This window comes from Lactuca virosa, chromosome 4 (genome assembly GCF_052849685.1).
Source record: "Lactuca virosa cultivar CGN04683 chromosome 4, Lactuca_virosa_CGN04683_v6, whole genome shotgun sequence".
NCBI classification, from domain to species: domain Eukaryota; kingdom Viridiplantae; phylum Streptophyta; class Magnoliopsida; order Asterales; family Asteraceae; genus Lactuca; species Lactuca virosa.
Genome location: NC_136429.1, coordinates 504,519,658 through 504,528,102, shown reverse-complemented (window position 1 = coordinate 504,528,102; position 8,445 = coordinate 504,519,658). Strand labels below are relative to the sequence as shown.

The 8,445-nt window shown below is 38.4% G+C and overlaps 1 long non-coding RNA gene across 1 annotated transcript; it reads left to right on the top strand.

The window, feature by feature from the left end:
- Positions 1-3,722: 3,722 nt before the first annotated feature.
- On the top strand, positions 3,723-5,685 carry LOC145169453 (uncharacterized). Its single transcript, XR_013742488.1, has 3 exons — positions 3,723-3,979; positions 5,177-5,233; positions 5,525-5,685. It is a non-coding gene; the product is annotated as an uncharacterized LOC145169453 (long non-coding RNA).
- The last annotated feature ends 2,760 nt before the right edge of the window (positions 5,686-8,445 follow it).

The window sequence follows — 8,445 nt, the reverse complement described above, 5'->3', positions numbered from 1 at the left end:
GTTGATCTCATGTTAATCTCATCCTAGGCTTGCCCTAGGGTAATCTCCAACCCACTCTCTGCTATCAGGTGCATAGGACGTCCCTGCTATCTCCCCCTAACTAGCTCGCGAGTACGATTACATATCACTCAGACTAGATAATTATTCGAATGAGAGATCCTACCATACAACGGTTGGACTCAAACAAGAGCTACGAAATAGAGCTAGACCTAACCTTCTGAAATTATTTAGTCCTTGCAATATGTAACTTAACATATTCATTTACTAGTTAGTAAAAGATAACTAAGACTCCTAAAAGCACAAAGCAAGAAACATTCAAGCATTGAGTAAACATAATCAAGCATATCCTAATCAGGTCATCATATCATTGACTAATTTGTACTAGCATGCAGTTCATAAAGCTGATAAACATATAACAGGAACATAAGGCATCCTCCCTAGATCCTTAGTCCTAATCTAGCATGTAATTCTCATACACATATCATAACATAAACTTCTATGGGTAATTTGGGAGTACTTACCTAAGCTCGGCTGATTGCATGCACCACACCCTTTTCTCTTTTTCAAAGTTCTTTTCTCTTTTCAAAATTCTTTTCTTTTTCTCAAAGTTCTTTTTATAAAAATGATTTTCTTTTGCAAATTTTCATACCAAGTCCTCAGTTTGAGTTTAGAAACACCCGAGAGTGTGGTTGAATCTCTCAAACCAAGTCTCTGATACCAACTTGTAACATCCCAAAAATACATTCCAAAAATTTCGTTTTTAATTATTAAGAAAACCATAGTCATTGAACATCATGTAAAATCATAATTCATGTATCTCAAATCTCATAAACATTTGTAAAAACATATCAGAGTATAAAACATCCCAGGCTAAATAAATGGTGTGCGCACTGCAATCATCCCGAGCCCTTCCCCTTGCTACCAGAAGTACCTGAAACCAAAACTGAAATTGTAAGCACGGAGCTTAGTGAGTCTCCCCAAACTACCACATACCATACACATAATCACATAATAACATACATTGGGCCTTTCCCGCTACATCGAGCCCCACCCGGCATCGGACCGAAGTCCGGCATCGGGCCCCGCCCGGCATCAGACTTCGAAGTCCGGTATACATATATCATATCAACAAGCATATAACATAAAAACATAACATAAACATATAAACATTCCTAGGGCTTGCCCCAGCATCGGACCGAAGCCCGGAACACATAACACATAACATATAAGCTAAACATTCATCGGGCTTGCCCCAAAATTGGACCGAAGTCCGGAACATATAAACGAACACATGCAAGAATCACGAAGACATCGAGCATACAAACATTCCTCGGGCTTGCCCCGGCATCGGACCGAAGTTTGGAAGCATATAAACTACATCGGGCTAACCCCGGCATCACTAGCATACATAAATGGGCCGGCCTTGGTGCCTTAGACCCGTTCCTACTGGAAGAGGACGCACCTCGCAAAGTTGGTTGTTGTATCTCTCGGTAAGGAATCTCTATCGGCTGCTCCCACGACTCTCTGAGCTATCATTACCAAATAACACTTTAGTCAAAATCCAAACAATCCTTCTTAGGGTAAAATGACCATTATACCCCTGATCTAAATGGACCCATGACCTAAGCTCCAAATCCATAACATGAAGGCCCAAATCCATATATTCTCACCAAGCCCACTAATGGCCCACTAATGGCCCACTTATGGCCTAATTTTTTAAATTGGGCCCAACTTCTCAAATGGGCCTTCCCTCAAGTCCAATGTGCAATAAAATCCATTATTAACCCAAAAGAATAATACACTAAGGCCCATAATCAATTAGTCCAAGGAAATGGCCCAAAAAGGCCCACTGCCGCAACGAACGCAGGGCGTTCCCTTGTGGAACGCTGGGCGTTCCTCCTTGGTTCAAATCGCGAACTCCAGTGGGAACACAGCGCGTTCCCAAGACCTACGTAGGGCGTTCGCGTCCAGTTTCCAAAAACGGGCCATTAAGCACTTAATGTTTAAGCCATGCTATCCAAACATAGATCCAAGCTGTCTAGGACCTCTAAAATCATAAAGTAACAGACTTGGTGACTTTGCATGCCCCCCTTAAGGCCCAATCTCAAGGAATAACAACCAACTTCCATAAATGTGGTCCTAACTCTTGCATGAACCCATTAAGACCTCAAAGATCGAAACTTTACTGATGTAGGGACACCTTTAGCATCAAGGGTGGCAACCCTAGGCCTATAAACGAATTTGAGTCATAAAGATCCATTCTTGGGACTAAAAAGGTCTAAAACATCATCTTACTAAATCTAAGCATGCTTGAGGAAAGTTGTGAACTTTATACCTTCAAAGAGTCCCAAATCATGATGCTATCCGCTGATCTATGAGCTCAAGATACTCAAGTTCTTCTTCACTAGCTTCTCTTTCCTACTTCCAAGCTTCTGAACTCCAAAACAAGCTTCACAAGGCCACACACACAAGAATGAGAAAAGGAGGTTATTTAGGGTTTTCTGAGGTTGAGAGGCTGGTAAGGAGGCCAGGGCTTGAGTCATAATGTTGTTTATATATGTCCTAAACCCTAAAAATTAGGGTTTGCATTCATCGCGGGAACACAACGCGTTCCTTAGGGGAATGCCCCGCGTTCGGGCTCTGCTTCCAAAATCCAAGTTTGGCAGAAATGGTCCCTCCTTCCTCCAAATTCCATAATAATAAGGTCCAAAAGCAGTAATTCAATATGTAAGGGACTAAAATGTAAATAATACTTGGACTGGGTGTTACATTGTTTCTATGTGTTGTAGGTTAGGAAATATAGAAGAAATATGGGAGAAAAAAAATGATATATAGATGTGGTAATAGATTGAATGATATTCATACTCCTATCACCCTTAAGTCCTCTTCTCTATTGTCATTGACAACTGTGCTCCTAAAATATAGATTCAAAACTACACAACTTATTGGTTGGCTTAGTATCCAAATCAAAATACAACTCCATAATGAAGAGAAATTAAATATCCTCCTACCTTTTGTTCCTACAAATCCTCTTACCCAATTAAATAGTGACATGTGTAACATTTAATGTTCATTTAATGATATTTTAATATACTAATATGATATGTGTCATCATTTAATTGGGTAGAAGGATTTGTAGCAACAAAAGTATGAGGATATTTAATTTCTCATGAAAATCCATTTCCCTTGAAAACCTTCTGAAATATTATTATTAGTTTTTTTATTATTACTATTATTATTATTATTTTGACCATTTTCAGAACAAATTATTTTATATTGATTTTGTATTATTATTATTATTATTATTATTATTATTATTATTATTAATACGGTAACATCCCGTTTATTAAATAAATAAATAGATAAGGATTAATAATTAAATAGTAGTCCTAAAGTCCATAACATTTAGCGGGGTGTTGATTTTGGGGGAGCCAAATAATATAATTTGGATTATTCGGGGGTTAAAATGTAATTTCAGGATTTATTTGTAAAGACTTTTGAAGGTTGAGGACTGTTTAGTAAATTATGGGTTTAATTTGAAAGGATTTTTGAAGACAGGGGCTGCTTGGTAATTATTAGGACTTATGATGAAAGGAATTATGGAAGCAAGGGCTAAAGGGAAAATTTTGGATTTAAACTGATAAAGATTTTGTGAGGAGGGCTGATTGTGGAAATATGACACAAGTTTGAAATGAGACACGGGTTTAACCACGTATCCCATTTCCCTCTCAATCGGAAGATGGAAAACCCTAACCCTAAATCTCATCTTCATCGGCCGCCACCCTCAAGGAGCTCCCCCAGCCGCTGCTCGCATCACCGGTCAGACAGCCACCCTCTCCGCATGCTGCCTTGTCATCGGACGTCGCCGTTACGTCCCCCGCTGCCGTCAGAAATGTCAAGAACTACCGGAAGATAGCCGATCCCGACGGATGAAGCTGTGAACGGCGAAACTGGAGTCGCAAATGGCCGGAAACGCATGGTAAGTCCACTTGCAACTCATCTTTTCTCCCCCTCTCGTTCTTTTTCAGTGGGTGATGTCGGAAATCGCCATTGCCGTCGTCGGTGGCCGTGGGGCCATTGTTACGTTTTTCCAGCGACGCCTGCCGCCTAGGCGGTGGCTGTATGTTTGTATTTTCGAGTGTACATGTTGACTGTTGTATTGTGAGGATTATATGTGCTTTATCTGGCCGGAAACACACCACCACCACCATGAGGTGCTGGCTGCCACCGTTTCGCCACCACCAGCCGCCGTATGGTGGTAGTTGTGCGTGTATATTATGGTGTGTGAATGTTTTTAGTAGAAAAATGGGACTTGTTTAAGCATTTTGGCAGAAGGATTAAGGGAAAAACCACCACCGCCGCCGTGAGGTGGTGGCTGCCGTCGTGAGCCGCCGTCGACCACCACTGCCCGAGGTGGCAGTGGGTGGTGCTCGACATAGTGAAACCCTAATAGGCCCAATAGCATGATCTTGGACTTTGTTGGCTTGTGATTGGGTTGAAAACCCTAATTAGGGTTTAGAAAACCCTAATTTTGGGAGATGTTAGTTTTGGATTTCCGGGACCCGCGTTTGGACCAGTGGTTTGAAGTATGACTTATGCCCAATTACACTGTATGACTGACCTAGTAGATTGATGGACTTAATGGATTAAGTCATTAATGGGTTAAGTGTTTCTAATTAACCCTAATCGTCATTTCATGTGAAAACCCTAGTTGTGTTTGGTTTTGAGTTGGGCCTTTTCTGTTGAGCCTAGATGTTTGGACTATTGATGGGTCATCCAAGAACAAGTATATGGACTAGCATATTGAATTGGGCTTTAGGATAAGGCCCATTGGAAAAGTTTGGGCCCAATTTGGAAAATTAGGTCATAGATGGGCCATATTTGGGCCTTGATGATTATGAGATACTGGACCATTAGAATGTCAAGTGTTGGACCAAGAATAAATGGTTGGGCCTTAAGGTAAGACCATGTAAGGGGTTTGGGCCCAATTTGGAAAATCGAGTCACCATTGGGCCTTGGTTGACTATGTGACTTTTGGGCCTTTAGAGTATGAGTTGGGCCTTGGTCTTGGACCAAGCTATGTTGGGGGTAAATGGTCCTTTTACCCCAAATGTGTATTTATGGTTATGCATTGAAAACCAAATAGTTAATTGGGTTTTGTTTTGACGACTGACAGTTCGGGAATTTTCAGCCAGCAGCCAGAGAATTATCTACGGGACTTCAGCAGTGTGAGGTGAGTTTCCTTCTGTAGGAACGGGTCTACGGCACCAAGGTCGGCCCGTATATATGATATGTTAGTAGTTGAGTGTGGGCGGGGCCCGAATCTCGTAGTATTATTTGAGTATGGATATGTGACTGCTTGATAGAAATAGATATACTTGTTGTCTGTGTGATAATTGTATGCATGTTAGTAGCGGAGTGTGGGCGGGGCCGTATCTCCTAGTTGCATGTTATGTGTATGGTATGTGGTAGTTTGGGGAGACTCACTAAGCTTCGTGCTTACAGTTTTCAGTTTTTGTTTCAGGTACTTCCACTAGCAAGGGAAAGAGCTTGGGATGATTGTAGTGCACACACCATTTGTTTAGCCTGGGATGTTTATACTCTGATATATTTTGACAAATGTTATAATATTTTGAGATACACGATTTATGGTTGTTATATGATGTTTGGATTACTATTGTTTTATTAATGATTTAAAATGAAATTTTTGGACCCTAATTTTTGGGATGTTTCAAATACACATACATATTCATATTAATAATGTTATTATTATCATCACTATAAGGATAGTAATAATAATCAGTATTGTAAAATTTTCGACAAGTCTCCGATTAATTTATTGGCAGTATGTTACTGACTAAGTGGCGTCTAGCAATTAATCTCTGCCTAAACTATTACTAGGTTGTCGAAGCCGATTAACTTTTAACATCTTGAAAAAGTTACATAAAAAAAACATTTGAGAAAGTATTACTGTTGTATTAATTATATTAACTTATATTGTTATGATATTAATCGTATTTACCTATTTTGTTACGTGTTTATAATAATAATAATAATAATAATAATAATAATAATAATAATAATAATACAAAACAAATAAGTGGTTCCTATGATTTACCAAATGTCACAAGTTCAGACATTGTTGTTTTTTATATGAAAGATCATTATGGTTTCTAAACTTGTATGAATGGTTCATGTGGTTTCTAAAACTTGTACGATGGTTATTTCATTGGTTAGCTTCGATAGATTTAGTAATTTTAGTGATTAACTTTATATTTTATTAATATTTGGTTATAGACAATGTAACACAAAAAATATATATATATGAAATTACCAAACGGTTTTGAAATTATGTAAAGTATACTTGAAATTGTTTATAATATCCTTCATAGTATTATTAAAATAATAAAAATGTTGTTGAAAAAAATAAAACAATTTTTATATTGAATAATATAACTTAAAGTAAGGTAAGAAGAGGTTTGAAGATGAGGGTCAGTGTTGCGCCGCACAGCACACGCACGACAGTTTTTAAGTCAGAAGTCCTTTAAAAATAAATAATTGTGAAATGCCAAGTGTTGCGCGTGTTTTGTACGGCGCAGCTAGAAGTGGTCAGATGCCAGAAGTGGTTTTTTTAGAAAAACAAACAACCCCTTAGCTTGAATATTTGTTCTTCAGCACACGATCATCTGGTAATTAGTTTTGGTAATCTATTTCTTGGATTTGTTTTGTTTGATTTCATTTGGTAATCGATATTTTGTGTATTTTTTAGATGGATAAGCATCACACAAAGAGATGTCGTAAAGGGGTAAGTAAAAGAACAAACTAAAATCAATTTTTGGTGTGTTCCCGCGGTCCCGCCTGCTTAGAACTTTGTAGATACAAACTGAAATCACTTTCAGCTTTTGGGTTCTTGAATTAATGTATATTTTCATAACTATAGATGACATTCTTGGATTTGTGGTTTTCTTAATTTTGCGAAGACTTCTGTCTTAGTTAATGGTAGCCCTACTACTAAGTTTTCTCTTCATAGAGGGTTACGTCAAGGTGACCCTCTCTCCCCCTTCCTCTTCATTCTTGTGATGGAGGCTTTGCATGTTGCAGTTGAAGATGCCATTGCAGTGGGCTTCTTTAAAGGACCTAAAGTTTATTCTATGCAGATTTCACATATGTTGTTTGCAGATGATGTTTTATTTCTTGGCAAGTGGTCTCATGGTAATTTTCTTAAACTTTTCCAACTTCTTAATTGTTTTCACGATGTTTCTGGGTTGAAAATTAATCTACACAAATTTAGCCTCTTTGGAGTTGGAGTCGATTTTTCCCAGGTTCAACAGTTGGCTACTATCATAGGGTGTAAACCGGAAAACCTTTCATTTTCTTATTTGGGACTCCTGGTTGGTTCTAACATGGCTTGTCTTCATGGGTGGCAACCGATTATTGATAAATTCAAGAAGAAATTGACGAAATTGAAGGCTAGCATGCTTTCGATTGGGGGCAGATCAGTTTTGGTTTCCTCTGTCTTCATAGGTACCTACTTCCTTTCCCTATATCTCATGCATATTCAGATTTAAAAATAAAATATAATAATAATAATAACTTGAATCATTTCGTGCTAACTTCTTTTGGGGAAGTGATAGTAATTCCTCAAAGATTTCTTGGGTATCTTGGAATCAAATTTTGGCTTCTAAGAAGAAAGGTGGCCTTGGTATTGGTAGTCTTGAAGCTCTTAATTACGTTTTATTGCAAAAATGGAGGTGGAGATTAGTTAACGATAAAGACTCTATTTGGGTAAAAGTGACTTATGAATTACATGGAAGTATTGATACTTTCTCTTTTCCTCGGATTCGGGAAATGGAGTGTGGTCGAGGATCATTGGCTCCATTAACATAATGCATGAGAAAGGTATAATTCCTAATTCTTATCTAAGAAGAAAAGTGAATAATGGAAGTTCTACAAAATTTTGGAGTGATGTTTGGATTGGCGACACCTCCTTAAAGAATAGATTTTCTCGTCTTTTCCTACTTGAAGAATATAAAGATTGCAAGGTTAATGACAAGTGGAGAGATGGTTGGATTTGGTTTTGGACCCGTGATCTGCACACTGGAATTTCCCAAAGGAAGCTTGATGAGTTGCTGATCTTATTAGTCGAGACTAACCTTACGGATGTTCCTGATGAATGGAATTGGAATTTGGAGGGTTTCGACTCTTTTTTGGTCAAGGATGTGAGGCGCTTTATTACTCTCTCCCTGGTGGTGTTATTGCTACCAGGTGGAATCAATTTATCCCAAAGAAAGCTAACATTCTTTGTTGGCAAGTGTTTTTGGATCGTTTACCCACTAGATGGAACTTAAGCCGGAAGGCACTTGAAATTAACTCTTTAATGTGTCCATTTTGCTCGAATTCCCCTGAAAAGATTGATCATGTCCTTTGGTCATGTTTGCTCTCGGC